Source organism: Asparagus officinalis, chromosome 1, assembly GCF_001876935.1.
Source record: "Asparagus officinalis chromosome 1, Aspof.V1, whole genome shotgun sequence".
In the NCBI taxonomy this organism is placed as follows: domain Eukaryota; kingdom Viridiplantae; phylum Streptophyta; class Magnoliopsida; order Asparagales; family Asparagaceae; genus Asparagus; species Asparagus officinalis.
In genome coordinates, this window is record NC_033794.1 from 117,708,697 (window position 1) to 117,726,500 (window position 17,804).

Sequence of the window (17,804 nt, forward strand, 5' to 3'; positions counted from 1 at the left end):
AAGATGATGATGATGATATTGAGGGAGGATTGGACTTGTTGCAAATCAATGACACTCCCTCTATAGAAGTTCAAAAGGATGTGGATAGCACAAACGCTCAAGATCAAGTTGAACCACCTAAAGCTTGGAAATTCACATCAAATCATCCAAAGGAACAAATCATTGGGAGCCCTTCAAAAGGAGTTATAACTCGCTCAAAAGCCTTGAGTGAATGTGGTAATGTTGCATTTCTATCTCAACTAGAACCTAAAAAGGTTAATGATGCTTTAAATGATGAGTTTTGGGTTTTGGCTATGCATGAAGAATTAAACAATTTTCAAAGAAATGAAGTTTGGAAGTTAGTTCCTAGACCTAACAATGCTAGTGTTATTGGTACAAAATGGGTTTTTAGAAACAAACTTGATGAACATGGCATTGTAACTAGAAATAAAGCTCGTTTGGTTGCCCAAGGATACAATCAAGAGGAGGGCATAGACTATGATGAAACCTTTGCACCGGTTGCAAGGTTGGAATCTATTAGGATGTTTTTGGCATTTGCTAGTTTTAAAAATTTCAAACTATTTCAAATGGATGTCAAAAGTGCTTTCTTAAATGGTTTTATAGAAGAGGAAGTGTATGTTGAGCAACCCCCCGGTTTTATAGATCATGCTTTTCCTAATCATGTTTACCGGGTACAAAAAGCTTTATATGGGTTGAAACAAGCTCCTAGGGCTTGGTATGCTCGCCTCTCTAGTTTTCTTATTGAAAATGGTTTTTCAAAAGGAACAATTGATAACACACTTTTTGTGAGAAAAAGGAAAAATGATTTCATTTTGGTTCAAATATATGTGGATGACATTATTTTTGGTGCTACTAATGAATCCTTGTGCAAGGAATTTTCTAAAGTTATGCAGGATCACTTTGAGATGAGTATGATGGGAGAGCTTACATTCTTTCTCGGGCTCCAAGTCAAGCAAACTAAGGATGGGATCTTCATTTCACAAAGCAAGTATGCGAAGGAATTGGTGAAGAAATTCAAGTTGGAGAATTCTAAGCATGCGCCTACTCCCATGAGTACTAGTGTTAAGCTTGATGCGGATGAGAGTGGTGAAGATGTGGACCAAAAACTATACCGATGTATGATAGGTAGTCTTCTTTATCTCACCGCTAGTAGACCCGACATCATGTTTAGTGTGTGTGCATGTGCACGTTTTCAAGCATCTCCAAAAGCATCTCACTTAATTGCGTTAGTGTGTGTGCATGTGCACGTTTTCAAGCATCTCCAAAAGCATCTCATTTAATTGCGGTTAAAAGGATCATTAAGTATGTTAATGGAACTTTTAATCTTGGTTTATTTTATCCAAAAAGCACCTCTTTTGATTTATATGGTTTTTGTGATGCCGACTTTGCCGGATGTAAGGTAGATCGCAAGAGTACTAGTGGAACATGCCAATTCTTAGGAAATTCCCTTGTTTCTTGGGCTTCCAAGAAACAAAATTGTGTTACATTGTCCACTACGGAAGCGGAATACATTGCCGCCGGCTTATGTTGTGCTCAAGTTTTATGGATGAAACAAAGTTTAGTTGACTATGATTTGAATTTTCAAAATATTAAAATCTTTTGTGATAACACAAGTGCTATAAATATTTCCAAAAATTCGGTTTTGCATTCTAGAACTAAGCATATTGATGTGCGCCATCATTTCTTACGCGATCATGTAGAGAGACAAGATGTATCCCTAGTGTTTGTTGACACAAAATCTCAACTAGCGGATATATTTACTAAGCCTCTTGGAGAGGATGATTTTTGTCGCATAAGAAATGGTTTGGGCTTATGCACTATGTGAAAATTCTACATTGCTTGCTTGCTTAGTTGCATCTTGCATTTTACATTTCTTTCCCCATTTTTGATGGTGCCAAAGGGGGAGAAAAATCTCCTCATTTGTTGCATATATTTAGGGGGAGCTCATAGATAGGGGGAGCACCTATCTATAAGCTATTTTATTTTTGCTCTTATATAATGGTTGGTTGTCATCATCAAAAAGGGGGAGATTGTTAGCCCTTATGTTTTGATGATGTTTTACAACCACCATTATCGGTACTAATAGCTTATTGAGTAAAAATATAGTAAATTCATTTATCAAGCTCGTTAGTGCCATTAACGGAGGATGGATGGAATATACGCTACAATGAAGATATCCAAAGGAGAAGGAGGCCAAGAGATAAAGCAACGTTATTTCAAGAACGACAAATTCAACTAAAAGCTTCATCCGATTCAAGCTATATCAAAGCTCAAGTATTGCTCTCTATATGAGGATATTAGCTTTCTTTTGTTTCTCTCTCTAGTGCTAGAATGTAGGCAAAGAGTTACTGATTTTACTTGAAGCTATTGGGAATCACACACACGATTTCATACTTAGGTTTTTAAGCGTTTTTCACAAAATACTATTTTTCATAAGTATGAGGACCTATCTGTAAAATTCTTTCTCCAAACAGTTTGTTTTTAATATTAAAAATATTTTACAAAGTTTCAGATTTTTCAGAGGTCAAATAAATATTTTGCAAATATTTAAAGTTGATTAAAAACCTGTTTTCTGAAGAATGTCAGAAAGCGGTCGACCGGTCCGGTCGACCGCTCCCATCGCCTTTCCTCACTATTTTCCAGAGAGGTCGTCGGTCGACCAGTACGGTCGACCGAAAGCTCGATTTTTTTATCGGTCGACCGCACCGGTCGACCGAGCGGTCGACCGAAATTTTCGGTCGGTCGACCGAAGCATTTTTTCGGTCGACCGAAATTCCCTTCGGTCAACCGATTTGTGTCTTTGGTCAGCCGTGACTTTTTAAACGGTCGTTTGCCTCGACTGTTGTGCTTTTACTTAATAGTGTTTGGCACAGTCTGAGGTAACAACCTGAAAAGTAGATTATCTTCCTAAATAGGAAGATTGGGTTTTTGTTTTTAATTGGTTTAAACTCTTTTATAAAAACCCCCAGACTGCTTCTTCTTCCTTAGCCCTAACGTTTGCAAAAACCAGAGAGAGCTTTCTGTTTCCTGAGAAAAATTTTCAAATCCTGTTTTCTCTCTGTTTTAAGTGTGATTCACTTCCCAGCTTCAGTAACCTTTCTCTTTGCCATAGGGGCTGTGTAAAGAGAGAGTCTTGCATCTTTTTTCTTCTGCTGTGTGAGTGAGATCTTGTGTAAGATCTACTGTGAGGGTGTGATCTGTTGAGATCAAACTGTGTAGTGAGAGAGATCTGTGGAGATCGCTGTGTAGACGAAGTTCCGGCTTCCAAACCGGGTGTGTAGTGGATTTCTCCTCGAGAGTGGGGAGCGGGGACGTAGGCCAGAGGGCCGAACCTCGTTAACACATCGCGCGTCAAGGATAACGAACTCCTAACCCTATCTCTCTTACTTTTATCGCATTTTTGTTTTGTGGTTTGCTTGTGCTGAATTTTTATTGCATATTAGAGCCTCTTGACCCTAATCACCCCCCTCTAGGGTCCAACAATCTGGTCTTGTACAAACCATGGCATACATTAGACTTCCAATTGCTGAGGCGTACGGGACATTCGCCATGTGTGCACGCTCTTCATCTGTCTTCGATGACTGTTCTTTAGAAAGTCTGAAATGAACACCTAAAGGTGTACCCACTGGTTTCACATCTTGCATGTTGAACCTGGAGAGTAATTTGTTGATGTACTCAGCCTGTGATAACATCAAGATTCTAGACTTCGTGTCTCTCTTGATCCTCATTCCAAGAATCTGTTTTGCAGCACCAAGATCTTTCATCGCGAACTGCTTTGACAATTTCTGCTTCAAATTTATAATCTCTTGCAGATCTGATCCTGCAACGAGCATGTCATCAACGTATAACAATAAAATAATGAAGTTATTGTCAAACCTCTTGAGATAGCAGCAATGATCTGCTTGACATCTAGTGAAACCGTTGCTACCCATGAAGTTGTCAAACTTCTTATACCACTGCCTGGGAGCTTGTTTCAATCCATACAAGCTCTTCTTCAAACGGCATACTAGATTTTCCTTGCCTACCTTTATGAAACCTTCTGGTTGCTTCATATAAATCTCCTCCTCCAAATCACCATGAAGGAAAGCTGTTTTTACATCTAAATGCTCAAGATGTAAATTCTCAACAACAACAATTTTCAACACCAGTCTGATTGTAGTCAGTTTCACTACCGGGGAGAAAATTTCATTATAGTCAATACATTCCTTTTGCTGAAAGCCTTTGACAACCAACCTTGCGTTGTAGCGCTTGTTCCCATCATGTTCTTCTTTGATCTTGTAAATCCATTTGTTATGAAGATCTTTCTTACCTTGTGGTAATTTAGCTAAGTCCCATGTCTGATTTGACATGCCCGAGTCCATCTCATCTTGCATAGCAGACTCCCACTTGACTGAATCCTTCACCTGTATTGCTTCGTCATAACACTCCGGTTCACCACTGTCAGTCAGCAACAGGTGGTGCAAAGAAGGCGAATAACGCTGGGTTGGCTTAGGAATTCTGGAGGAGCGTCTCACTTCTGGCGTGCTTGGTTCTTCTTGAACTGCTTCAGGGCTAGTCTGAACATCTTTTTCAGAAATTTCCTCAAATTCAGCAAATTCCTTTGTTTCAGCTTTTGTACCGAAACTACTTGATTCTGCAGTTGATCTATCTTTGTATATCACATTCTCATTGAATATGACATCTCTGCTTCTGATGATCTTCCGATTTTCATAATCCCAAAATCGGTAACCAAACTCATCACCACCATAACCAACAAAAACACATTTGTTAGATTTGGCATCAAGTTTACTTCTTTGAGCAGAATCTATGTGTACATAAGAGATACAACCAAAAATTCGTAAATGTGAAAGGTTTACCTCTTTTCTGCTCCAAGCTTCTTCCGGTATTCCACCATCCAAGGGAACTGAGGGTCCGCGGTTGATTAGGTAGGCTGTGGTATTGATAGCTTCAGCCCATAGGAACTTGGGCAAGCCGACATGTAACATCATGCTTCTGGCACGTTCATTCAAAGTTTTGTTCATGCGCTCCGCTACGCCATTCTGCTGCGGTGTCATGGGAACTGTTTTCTCCATCTTGATCCCACTGTTTGTGCAAAACTCTTTGAATCTACTGTCTTTGTACTCTCCTCCATTGTCTGACCTCAACATCTTTATCTTCAAACCAGTTTCATTTTCCACCCATGGCCTTCCATTTTCTGAAGGTATCAAAGACTTCTGATTTCTTCTTTAGAAAATAAACCCACACCTTCCTTGTAGAATCATCAATGAAGGTGACATAGTACAGTGAGCCTGCAAGAGATGAAATTGGAGATGGTCCCCATACGTCGGTATGAATCAATTCTAACCTTTCTGTCTTGGGTGTCTTGCCAATCTTTACAAAACTGACTTTCTTCTGTTTGCCAAAGATGCAATCCTCGCATAGGCCGACATCTACATTCTTCAGATCCGGTAGCTTCCCTTTTGACAGAAGTGTCTTCATCCCTTTCTCGCTCATATGGCCAAGCCTTTGGTGCCATAGGTTTGATTTTTCATCTGCATCTGTTACTACAATGATATTCTCTAAGTTAGAGGTTATATAGAGAGTACCATTTTTCTTACCTCGAGCAATGACGAGTGCTCCTTTGGTAATCTTCCATTCATGACCCGAGAAGGTTGTACAATAACCCTCTCCATCAAGTTGTCCCACAGAGATCAAATTTCTTCTAAGACCAGGAATATGTCTCACTCCTTGTAGCTTCCATGTGGTCTGATTTGGCAATTTTAATCAGATGTCTCCCTTGCCAACAATCTTCAAGGTGTCATCATCTGCTAGATGTACCTTTCCGAAATCACCGTTGATGTAGTTCTCCATGATTTCTCGGCATGGAGTGGAATGAAAAGATGCCCCTGAATCAAGAACCCATGATTTAATCGGACTGTTGACGCTTAGAATCATAGCATCACCTCCTTCCTCGATCACGTTGGCAGACTCCTGTGCGCCGGTGTTTTTCTTCGGTGCCCGGCACTCCCTCTTGAAATGACCCTTCTTGCCACAATTGTAGCACTTGAAGTCTTTCTTTCCTGATCTAGATTTTCTCCTTCTAGATTTTGATCTGCCGTGATTTGAACTTCTTTCTGAAGTTCTTCCCCTAGACTCCGTGTGTAAAGCTGAGGAGGTTGAGGCTTCACCTGATTCTCTTCGTCGAATTTCTTCACTAAGAATCAGATCACGAACGTCATCGAACTTCAACTTGTTGCTTCCCGATGAGCTACTCACAGCCGTGACTGTAGCGTTCCAGCTTTCTGGTAGAGAAGAAAGTAGTATCAATGCTCGTACTTCTTCATCAAATTCAATCCCAACTGAACTCAACTGGGTTGTGACTATGTTGAGTTCATTGAGATGTTGAGCTGTCGATGCGCCTTCCATCATTCGCAAATTGAACAACCGCCTCATCAAGTAAACTTTGTTTGAGGCAGAGGGCTTCTCGTACATGCTGCAGAGAGCCGCCATAAGACCCGCCGTGGTCTTTTCCTTTGCTATGTTGAAGGCAACGTTGCGGGATAGCGTCAATCGGATAACTCCAAGGGCTTGTCTGTCGAGGAGAGCCCACTCTTCATCCTTCATATCATCTGGCTTCTTTCCCGAGAGAGGTTGATACAACTTCTTTTGGTACAGATAATCTTCGATCTGCATTTTCCAAAAGCCGAAGTCCGCACCATCGAACTTCTCAATTTTCACCTTCACTTTGTCTGCAGCCATCGCTCACACTCGAATCTGACTTCCTCTGGATCGTTTCTGATAATTTCTGCGAACCACAATGTATTAAGACACCTCTGCCGACAAGTCAGTACCCCTGGCAAAATTCCACTATTCATGAAATTTACTATTCACGTGAATAGTAACCTTGCAGAAATTTGACAGACATCACAACCAGAGCTCTGATACCAGTTGTTGGGAAATTACCCAGATTTCCCTAGTGTCAGATTTAAGAGGGAAAAATAAAATGTGTAAAATTGGGGGACACACAAGATTTACGTGGTTCGGCACAAAATTGCCTACGTCCACGGGCTGCTGCAGATCTTTCACTATTTGGAAGAAATTTTACAAACACTCCCACAAATTTCTCACACTCCCAGTTTCACTCAGAAAATTTCTCTCAATTTTCTCACTAAGACTTTTTTCTCTAAGCCTTTCTTTTCTCTCTCTTATTCTTCTATAAGAGGAGTTGTTTCTGGGATGAGATTTTTCTTAAGAGTTTGAGGTTTATTTATAGTGTTTGGAAAAACACTATGCACTAATATTTTATTAGTGATGGGACCCGTGATAGGACCCGCGGTGGGGCCTGTCTGCATATTTTTCTCCTCTCCTGTCATTCAATCACCGAAAGAAAGAAAACTTTCGGTGCCTTTTTCGTTTTGTCAAAAAAGGGCTGCCATGTGCTTTTGGTGGCAGCATATATTGACCAACAGGGAGGAGGGAGGACCAAACAGAACGATCAAATGAACAAGTAATAAACATGTGGTCCTGTGTTTCTACTTTCTGCATAAAGTGGGGGCAGCGAGGATCTCCAATCCAGCCCTTAGAGATCATATTAGCTCTGGTGTTGAGCTTATTTTTAGAGATAATCTAAAAAAGAACCTTAACCTTCAGGGGGATGTTTGATTATTTATTTATTTATTTATTCTGAAAAATAGTTCTTAGCTTTAGGTTATAGATCAACAAATCAAGAAAATATCTATCAGAAAGCCTCGTGGATGAATCCTTTTTTTTTATCGCCGCGTGGATGGATCCTTGTGGGGGCGAAGAATGTATCAGCGGGCTTCCTTGCATCGCAATTTATTTGGACAGAACTCATTCGGGAGCAGAGAGGAAAGCACCGCGACAGAGAGGAAAGCCCCCTTTTACCCATTTATTATGAAGTCCTTCTAGTTTTAGTTTCTAGAGCCCATTATTTCTTCTTTTTTACTCCACAATTTTCTTTATTTCGTAGTTTAGGTTTTGCTGGATCGTTTGACAAGTCTGTAAACTTGCCATTAAGTGTTAACCAAGCCCAAGTCCAGTACTTCGCAAAACAACTCCAGCCCACAACCAAGCCTAAACCCCGTACCTCTCGTTCTCAGCTCCTGCGCTTCATCGAGTCCCGAATCACCGCCGACCAAGAGAATCAGCGACGACAGTGTAAGTTTTCTATCCCTAGAATTGATTTGTCATTCGATTTAATAGCAAGCAATTGATTCTTCTCTTTGTCCCTCACCGGAAGATCGATTTTTTCTTTATTTGAATGACGAGTTGGTTATTCTCTTGATTCTTTCGTGCAGATTTCGTATCGATATGTGAGGACCTGAATCCTCGATCGGTTCCTTTGGGGATGATTCTGGCCATGATGAGCTTGAAACAAGATTGAAACAGATTTTGCAAGAGGGAAAGTTGGGAGAGAATTGAGAAAGAAATTGAGAACTGAGAGAGAGAACTGAGATTAAATTTGAGAAGAAGAACAATTCTAATTTCATTCATATCATGATTTGTTCACTGACTTCAATCTCCTATTTATACAACTCAGCTCACGCCCTCAATCGTGCAAGTCTGTGCACGTGCACCAACAGAGCAACAGAAAAAACAAAAAACACTAATCTGTTTGTAACAGTATTAACTACATATTTATTACAGCCCTTCATAGTTTGAGTAATTTGCATAATAGCCCCTTCCATCCATGTATCAGTCTTGCATATCAGTCCATCTCTTCAAAGCTTCTTCTTTCATTGCTTGTGTCATCATCTTCAGCTATCTTTAGCTCATATACCAATTCCAGCACCTGACAATTCCCTCCCCTTAATTTGGACCTTGTCCCAAGGTCTAATGTAGGAAACCTTACAGTCTCCAACCAGCCTCTAGCTAGCTCAAAACTGATCACACCACCAAAACCAGTCATTTGTTGCTCGGCACAAGCAGTTGGAATTGAATAATTTGGTCCCATCCAACCCAGATCCATTGCTAGCATTGCAGAACCCATATTTGTGGTTGCAAATAGAACGCAAAATGGATTCATTTTCCTATATGAGACCCTCAAAGCTTCAATCGCATCATTGAACACCTGCATCCCGCCCATAGCAGAACCAATAAGAACTCCACATTTCGTCTTGTCCATCTAACTCGTAATATCTTCTGACATTCCACCATTTTCCAATGCTTTCTTGCCAGCAGTAAGCAAACTAAACATGAACTTATCCATCCGCTTGGATAGTTTAGGAGCTACCCATCCATCTGTTGAGAAGGATTTGATCTCCCTTGCAATTCTTGTGGGATAGGCAGCACAGTCAAAGGTTTCTATTTCACTTATGCCACTGGCACCCTCGAGAAGATTATTGTAGAAGATATTAGGATCATGGCCAAGTGGAGTCACAACACCCATCCTTGTAACAACATGTTTAGTTTTAGAGATTACAGACACAGGATCAAGAACTCCACCAAAACTATGATGATATTGGTGAACTTTTGAAACAAATTCCTCTGGACCGATGCAACTATCTATGCAAACCAGAGCTCCTTCCCTGTGGCAAAGCTCGGAAACCAACTTGACATCTATGCATCGATGTAGAGTTTCACAGCTTTCCTTCGACAAAACTGCAGCAACTTGCAGGGAATGAATTCTGGCCTGATAAAGCACTTCATCTGCAACCCAGTTTCCAATGCCTGGAATATAACCCTGATCGAGTAGTAGAGCCTTAATTGCAATTTTCTTTGTGCCCAAGGAATCTACAAATTCCTCCACCTTCATAGGCTCTAGCAATGCATCTGGCCCAAGCTCGAATATTAGAGGTACCGAAGTTGGATCTTGAAGTAAGCGAACTTTTGCAAGGCGCCTTTTATCAGTGAAAGATAACTCTAAACCTTCTTCAAGCTCATTCCTCTCTTGAAGACCCATTGATCTTTTCTTAACCTTACTGGAGACCCATTGTTTCCCCATTTTCATCTTCTTTTCCTTTGGTTTCTCTTCTTCTTGTGCTCTCGCAAGCTGTTCTGTATTAATGCACCTACCTTCTTTATCACGAAAAACTGGTTGTGCTCTTTTTCTACTCACAGATGGATCCATAGCAGGAACCCTTGATATTTCCTCCTTCATATTCTTTTCATTCTCTTTTTTAATCTTCTTGCTTGAGATCAGCCATGGTGGTTTCTTGAGCTTTGGTTTTTTCCGCCTTCTCCGGGGTGAAAGGTAAATGGAAGGAGATACTCCTCTTCTCGAAACCTCGACCAATACCTGATTGTCTGCCATAGCTTTTAGAAACTCCTCTTTAACCTTATATACTGGTAACTTTTCCCTAAATGACTGCATCGCTCTTGCGCTTGGAGTGAACTTCTTGGAGATCTGCATGTCTCTAAGCTCAAGACTGAACTTTTCCTTCGGAACCCCCAATTGTGCTCTTGATTCACCATCTGTTGTAACCATGTTAGGCAAAGACTGTTTACTTTCTTGATTGGAGGCAGGGTTGGAAGTGCTACTGGAACCAATAATTCCTGATGTTCCTATGGATTTTGCCAGAAAATTCTCAACTCTTCTCTCGGTCTCTGTTGACATATTAATCTCTTTCTACGCTGATCCATGTCGTTCATCAAGATCTGCACGATAATCTTGTGATGCCCCAGGGTTCACACAAGGCTGCAGTCCCAGGTAAAACCCGGATTGTCAAACCTGCCAAGCACCAAATACCATGCTACGACATGTTTCACCATCATAATCACTATCTCTCTAGTGGAAACAATAAATAGGTGAAGGTACGGACATGCAAAAATAGAAATAGAAATAGAACAACACCGAATGTACACAGAAGAAGCATATGAAAAATCAATAATGAGCCCAACTGGGATGAAATATACATATCTCTGAGTCTGAACTGAATCTCAAATACAATGAGTCACATAAACAAAGTCTCATAATAGCTCTCAACTCTATGAAACAAAATACCAATCTAGATTCTGAAAATAATCAACTACATGTGGAGTTCTACAATAACTACAAAAATATGATAAGTAACTAAATGGACAACTAAGTAGTCCCATCAACTTGCGACTCTCCGTGCGCTAAGCTCGCTGTCTAAAAGGAGGGGAAACAACGAGCGTCAAAGCGCTAGCGAGATCATCACTACCTCTCCCCAGGGGAAGGGGTAGGAGTATATAAGAAAATAGAGTCAGTACATACATATATCAAATCATTCATATAACCCTCAATGAAACAAATAATCAATGATAAATACTCTAATCTCTAACATAAAAAATAATCATCTCATCTCGAATTACGTCCGAGTGACCTGCTCTAATATAAGAGGATACCAACTAAGCTAAAACAAATATATCTGCCGTCCATAACGGGTGTATTAAATTCTCAAAGAAAATACCCTACTCGCGGGCAATCTATCTGAGAAGTAAAACTTACAACTGATCAATTATCTATGTGTGCATCATCTTATACTATAGTGATACTTTTGTAATGCTCGTTACTCAATCGCTATGCGGCAATAGGGTTTATTATTTTTCTATTCCGGATACATATAATAACGATACTGTTGTAATACTCTTACTCAATCGTTCTATGGTAATAGGGTTTATTATTTTCCTATTCCAGATACATGTAATAACGATACTATTGTAATACTCTTACTCAATCGTTCTGCGGCAAATAAGTTTTATCTTCCTATTTCCGGATACGTGTAATAACGATACTATTGTAATGCTCTTACTCAATCATTCTACGGCAAATATGTTTCATCTTTCTATTTTCGGATACGTATAGAACATCATTATTCATATGTGTTTATCAATTTAACTCGTGTCAAAAGTGTGTCAATCTAACATAATATAGCATACATGCACAAATCTTGGTGTGCGTGTCCACATCTGAAGTTCACCATCATTCTAGGTATTAAACAACTCTTAATCATTATAATATAACAGTACAAGATCGAGAAACTCTCTCAAAAATAACAAACAAGAGCGAAACTCAAGAAACCTTTACGTAATATATCAATTTATTTTAAATCAGCACATCTGTAGTTTTTTGCAGAATATATTATTAGTAAATTGAGAATATCTTTCTCTGGATAAAAATCTTTTTAAGAATAGTTTTTCGTTTTGGAAATTAGACTCACATAGCTATCATTTGACACTGATTTGGTTCAGTTTGGAGTTCATATGATATTTCTAATTTCCAGTCAAACATTTTATTTGTGCAGCAGATTTTTTGCATAACATATCATCAGTAAATTGAGCATATCTTTCTCTAGGAAAACTATCTTTAGGTATGGTTTTCTGTTTTGAAAACTAAATTCACATATCTTTCAATTGGCATTAGTTTGGTTCAATTTGGATTTCATTTGTTATTTTAAATTTCTAGTTCAATAGTATATATGTGCAGCAGATTTTCAGCAGAACATACCAAGCATGATTATTTGCACAAGAAATCATATGTAAACCTTCAATCATGCACGAAACTTTAAAACGAAGAATAAGACTTCTAAATTCAGATAAACAATGTTTTAAATTATTTTTAGATCTTAAAATACTTTTGTAAATTCGTGCTTAATCTCTTTAACATGAAAAGACCTAGTCTTTATACATATATACAAAAGATCCAATTTTTATACACAAATTAATTGATTAGGCTCTATAAAACTCATTAAAAACTCTTCAAAAATATTTTAAAAACTAGGAGGGGGATTAGTAGAGATGATACTCGCCTGGGGTTATAGGAAAACTTGTTAGAAGCAACGTCGAAGGAGATCTCCACACCAAAAGCTAAAAATCAACAAAAACCCAACTTGAAAGCCTCCAATCTTCTCCAAGAATTCAAAATAGGGTTTATGAGGGTTTGGTGGCTGTTAGGGTTCTTAGATATGATAAAAGAAAGGAATTTTCATAAAAAATACAGGTATTTATAAAGGCAAACCCGAAACAAACCTGCTAGACCCGAACCAGGAAACCTAGTCTGACTAGGAAAATACCCCTTCGGTATTTTAGTTATAACTTTCTCATACGATCTCGGAATGAGGTAATCTAAGACTTGTTGGAAAGCTGTTGAAGATACCCACAACTTTGGTCTTTTACACTTTTCCAAATTCTAACTGTATCGGTGTGAAAAACATAAAAACTCATAACTAATCATTATTTCCATATTTTCACTCTTTTGGCCTTTGTGCATGTTTTGTGCATTTGCACTCATATTTTCATAAATATACATTGAATTGATCTCAAATCAATTCTTATCATATTCAAACATCAAATATATTATTTTTTACTATATAACATATTTATCATTATTTATCATAAAATATTCAAATTTATGGGGTTTTACAAATCTAGCAATGGAACTTTGCTAAAAATGACATGTTTTCCATGCCAAGGACCAGAAGCATCTCTATTTTCCCAAGAACTGTCAGCCACTTCAAGATTGTGAGCTGGCTGAAATTCTTCACTGAAATCAACATCAAGAACCACTAGCTTCTTGTTCTGGACATCATCAGCTTGATCATTCGCAAGGAGTTGGGCACGAAAGCTTCTAGTAATTGGACGCGAAATTTGATGCAATGGCTTCCCTTTGACCAATTCCACACCAAAATTTTCAATATCCACATTCTCTTTATTCAACCCATTTGAAATCTGGGACAAAGGAAGGGATGATAACCTATTCGAACGCTTGAAAATTCCCTGTAGGTTCTTGATGGATCTCAACGACTCTTTCATCGAACACATTTGTTGGGTTTTCTTGGAAGAAGAAATCTGAGTTGAAGAGACTAGGAAAGATTGAGGAACCTGCTCCTTGCCGAGATCATCGAGGTTGAAAATTTGTATGGCTAATTGATAGCAACCATCATAAATGTTGCGCCCTTGTAAAGAATTCATTGCTTCCACGGCCTTTTGTTGTGATTGAAATTGTACAAGAGCTTGAAAGCCAACTCTCTTCTGAAGGATGACGATCTTCTCTACAAACTCATACGGAGAAAACACTTGATGCAACACTTCCTCCGTTATAGGATAGAGCATTCTGTGAATGGCGACGAAGAGGATTCGATTTGGTGGAGAATCTTGATCTGCACCCTTCTGTCTGAGAGGATTCTTGGAGCTCCTGGAGTTCCTGGAGTTTTGGATTTCTTGAACCAAAAATTACAACTTAGAAGATACCTCATCCATTTTTGCAAGCAATTGCAGCTGAGAAGATCACTGAGGAGAATGCTTTGATACCAATTGTGAGGACCTGAATCCTCGATCGGTTCCTTTGGGGATGATTTTGGCCATGATGAGCCTGAAACAAGATTGAAACAGATTTTGCAAGAGGGAAAGTTGGGAGAGAATTGAGAAAGAAATTGAGCACTGAGGGAGAGAGAACTGAGATTAAATTTGAGAAGAAGAACAATTCTAATTTCATTCATATCATGATTTGTTCACTGACTTCAATCTCCTATTTATACAACTCAGCTCACGCCCTAAATCGTGCAAGTCTGTGCACGTGCACCAACAGAGCAACAGAAAAAATAGAAAACACTAATCTGTTTGTAACCGTATTAACTACACATCTATTACAGCCCTTCATAGTTTGAATACTTTGCATAATAGCCCCTTCCATCCATGTATCAGTCTTGCATATCAGTCCATCTCTTCAAAGCTTCTTCTTCCATTGCTTGTGTCATCATCTTCAGCTATCTTCAGCTCATATACCAATTCCAGCACCTGACACGATAGAATGAGTTTGATCTCTCAAAATGCGACCTTTATCAACAAGAAAGAGAAGCGAGATGAAGAACTAGCCAATGAGTCCTCACTCGCCATTACCGGGGGGGGAACGAATTGGGAGAGAATTCCGAGTCGCTGGCGTCGAAGAAGAAGAAGAACAGGAAGAAAAGAAACAGATAAATTGATGAGAAATCGAGACTGGAGCAATGTTGGATAGCAGTATTCCTAATCTATTTTGGTAACATGAGGTTATTAGGATTCCTAATCTATTTTGGTAACATGAGGTTATTAGGATTTCTAATCTGTTTTGGTAACAGGTTATTAGGATTCCTAATTTGTTTTGTTTTTTGTTTTAGGATTCCTAGTCTGTTTTGGTTTTAGGTTTTCTATATATATGGAGATTAGAATCAATAATAAAAAAGAGGAGAGTTATAATAAGAGATTAGAGAGACTTTGAGCATTGTGAGAGGGAGATATTGTGAGCAAGTTGAGAGCTTTGGTTGAAGGTTAGTTTGTGAGTTTTGTGAGATTGTAACCCATTGTACTCTCATTAATTTAGTGGAATCTCTCCATCCTATCCCCGTGGACGTAGGTAAATTACTGAACCACGTAAAATTGATTGTCTCGCTGGTTGTGTGATTTGTAATAGCTTATTTAGGTTCCCTCGACAGGTCAGTTCTAGAACTGATGAGAGGAAGAGCTGATATCCCACTTTGTTGAGATATTTTACTTTTTGGTTCTTGTTTCCTTTGTGAAATAGTAATTCCTATTGTGACATGACTCTCTTGTTGTGCTGTCGAAGTGCTGCCAAAATTTTCGTTGTGTGTAACAATTAGTATCAGAGCACTACAAGTGGTATCAGAGCCCAGATTTCAGATCTAGGGTTTTGGAATTAGGTAGAGGAAGATTCTTGTGTGAAGATTGGTTCTTAGAGTTCTAGGTTTCAGTGGAGATAGCATTAGGAGTTGCCGTTGGAGATTTCACTTTCCTCGTGTGGACATGAGATCTATTTGGAATCCGATCTAAGGTTCAGTTGGGTAATTCTTAATTTCTATCAAAGTTTGATTCTTTCTTTACAACTTGGAGTTAATTTGCAATGGGAGAAGAAGGTGAAAGCAGCAAGTTGATGACGAGTACAGTTCAAGTTAGTTTTCAGAACACTAAAATTAGTGTGGTGAAGTATGACGGTAAAATTAATTTTGGTTTGTAGATGAGTGATGTACAAAATACGCTCAATGCTCAGAACTTGGAGGATACCATTATGATCCATGAGAGATTACCAAAATATGAAGAGACGATATGAGAAAAGATGAATAGGAATGCTTGTGGGGTGATTAGATCCTATTTGGAACAGGAGCTGAAGTATAATGTGACTGGGGTGACGTCTGCGATGAAGATGTGGGAAATTCTCAACAATAAGTACCTTACGAAGAGTGTTGAGAACATGTTGCATTTGCTGTGTAGGTTATTCAGATTCCAAATGTCCAGAGGTACCTCGCTTGCGGCTCATGTGAATAACTATACGAAGTTGTTGTCGGAATTGACGAATGTTGATGAGAAGATTTCGGATGAGTACAAGGCTATTATCTTATTAGGCTCCTTACCATATGAGTATTATGACACCTTTGTGCTCACTTTGTTGAACAGAAGATCTTCTATCAGCTATAGTGAAGTTACTAATACATTGACGAATTATGATTTGAGGATGAAGGATAATGAGACTTCCCATGTTAGTACTTCAGGTGAGGCATTATCGATGAGAGGTAGAAGTCCATATCCGAAAGGTGGTAATAGAAGAAGATCAAAGTTAAGAGGTCGTCACCAGCTAGGAAAGAACCAATATGCATTCTGCAAGTAGCAGAGACATTAGAAAAGAGATTATCCAAAGATCAAAGAGAAGGAGAATTGCAAGAAAAAGGGCCCGAAGACGAATGAGGTGAATATTGTGAAAGGCGATGATTCCGATGATTCGAGCTTTTCTCTATTGATTACTCCAGAGGTGAACCATGCAGATGCATCAGATTAGATGCTCGATTCCGGTGCTACTTATCTTGTGACCCTTAGGCGAGATTAGTTTGCATTGTTCGAGAGACTCGATAGGGGTGTTGTTATCATGGGAAATGATTAATCCTATGGCATTTGTGGGATATGTACTGTGCGGATTCGGATGCATGATGAAATAGTCCGTGAATTAAAAGAGGTGAGATTTGATCCTCAGTTGAAGAAAAATCTTATCTCAGTTGGAGCTTTGGAGGCGAAGGGATTCAAGGTGACATTTGAGGACGCTGTAGTAAAGGTTACTAAGGGATCTTTAGTGGTGATAAAGGGAGTCTGCAGTATGAACTTGTACTATCTAAAGGGAAGCACCGAGATTGGCCAGGTTACTTCAGCTATTTCAGAGGCGGACATGAGCAGACTTTGGTATTATAGGTTGGGGTACACAGGTGAGAAGTCACTGCAGGCGCTGTGCAAACAGGGACTATTGAAAGGAGCCAAGAGTGAAAAAGTGGATTTTTGTGAGTACTGTGTTCTTAGCAAAAAGACGAAGGTAAAGTTCGGGACTGCTATTCATAAGATGAGGGGCATCCTGGACTACGTGCAGACAGACATTTGGGGTCCACCAAGACTGTATCACTTGATGGTCGACATTGGTTCATCACGTTCATTGATTACTATTCTAGACGATGTTGAGTGTACACCATGACAAAGAAGAGTGAAGTCCTAGATATATTCGTAGAGTGGAAGAAGAGGTTGGAACTACAGACTGGGAGAAAGATCAAGACGTTGTGATCCGACAACGATGGTGAATATACTTCAAACCCCTTTCTGCAGTTATGTCGAGACGAGGGCATAGAGAGGTACTTCACAGTTAGTCATACACCGTAGCAGAATGGGGTGGCAGAGAGGCTGAATCGGTCTTTACTAGAGAAGGTCCGATGCTTATTGTCGCAAAGTGGTTTGGAGAAGATATTTTGGACTGAGGCACTTACATATGCGAGCTACCTCATTAATAGGCTGTCTTCATCTGCGATTGAGGGAAAAATCCCTATGGAGAAGTGGTCGGGAGAGCCAACACACGACTATGACCAGCTCAAGGTATTCGG

At 39.3% G+C, this 17,804-nt stretch overlaps 1 pseudogene; it reads right to left on the reverse strand.

Annotated features, from left to right (window-relative positions):
* LOC109829164 lies at positions 8,301-10,448 on the reverse strand (annotated as a pseudogene).